Raw genomic sequence first — 1,626 nt, 5'->3', positions numbered from 1 at the left:
CCGGGTGTATTTTCTCTATTCAAAATTCTAGATATATTTTTTTCTCTCTATATATGAGGTATTATATAAAAAAAAATATTTACATATCTCACAGTCTACCTATATATCGGAAACCAAAAAAATATATATATATATATATATATATATATATATATATATATATATATAAAGAAATTTTTAAAAATATATTGCATAAGTACTAAACAAATAGGAGTAGTAAATTATAAACACATAATAATAATAATAATAATAGTTACAATCTATCATTAACGTCTGGATATATTTGTTGCATTTTTTATACTTTCAGGGATTAAATTTTGCATTTTCATCTTTAAGGGATGCATTTGTAAGCGAAGTGGGAACACGAAAAGTCAAAAAAATATTATGACAAATATGTCTCTATGTTGGCGGCAATCATTTTAGCGACAAATTTGTTCCCTCCATGCCACGTAGGCTATTTTACTAATAGTAACGGAATGAAGTTAACGGCACGACATATTTGTTGCACTTTTTACACTTTCATGATTAAATTTTGTATTTTTATCTTTGAGGAATGCATTTGTCAAAAGAGGCTATTTATCCAATTTTTTTAATGATATTTTTTATGTGTGAAATTTAAAGCTTGAACTTTAAAAAATTTGAATTTAATTTTACTTGGATCAACAATATAATATATATTTAATTTATAGTTGAAAATACGGAAAAACAAGAATTTTGATCTATTGATAAAATTATATTTACCTCCATCGCAATTTTATAATAGGTTCTTGAACATGCTCATATTGGTTTCGTAATAGTTGATATTGATTTACTCATAGAGTTGAATATAAGAACAATTGTCGGTTTTAAAGTACGTGATATTCTTTAGAAAATAAAACGGTGGTAATAGTTAATGGAAAAAATAAAATTAAGAAATGTACTTTATTAAGCTCGTGAATCAATAGCTGTATTTAATACAATATGTCTATTACTGTTTGCATAACTTGCCACGTCTGTCTTCTAACTTTACTTGAATATTTAATGACGGATATAGTAGAATAGTATGCAGCTGGCATTGGGCAAATCAATTAAATAAGTTTATAGGTTTGTAGATTAGTTTATTTTGCAAAAATAAGTTGTTAGAAGTATTTGGTTTATTCAATAAGTTAGTAGCAACAACATGTAACTTATAAATTATCATAGGGTGATTTTTTTTCTAAATTATTAAATAAGAGTAAATTTTAAATAAATATGTAGAAAGAAGTGGTAAGATATTTTATGATTTTTGAGTTCAAAGTTATAAATTATCTTATGATTTTTATTTTTTTTTCTTTTCTATTAAAGTTGAAATTTTTTTATAACTTCTTATTTTTTTTAAATTCGACTTTGAACTCGTAAATATTTTATTTAAATTAGCATTTTTATTTTTAATTTTATTTTATATATACATTATTTTATTTAATATTTTTATATTTTTTATTTTCTATATTTTTTTCCTAATGTTAAAGGTTTTTTCCTAACTGTAATACACTCCATTGAGCTCGACTTTAAAATCATACATATAATCACAACTTTATTTTATTAGTGTTTCATTCATAGAAAATATATTAAATAAATGATATAAAAAATATACAAAAATATTAAATA

This window comes from Glycine max, chromosome 15 (assembly GCF_000004515.6).
Source record: "Glycine max cultivar Williams 82 chromosome 15, Glycine_max_v4.0, whole genome shotgun sequence".
NCBI lineage: Eukaryota > Viridiplantae > Streptophyta > Magnoliopsida > Fabales > Fabaceae > Glycine > Glycine max.
This window is presented reverse-complemented; position numbering follows the sequence as displayed.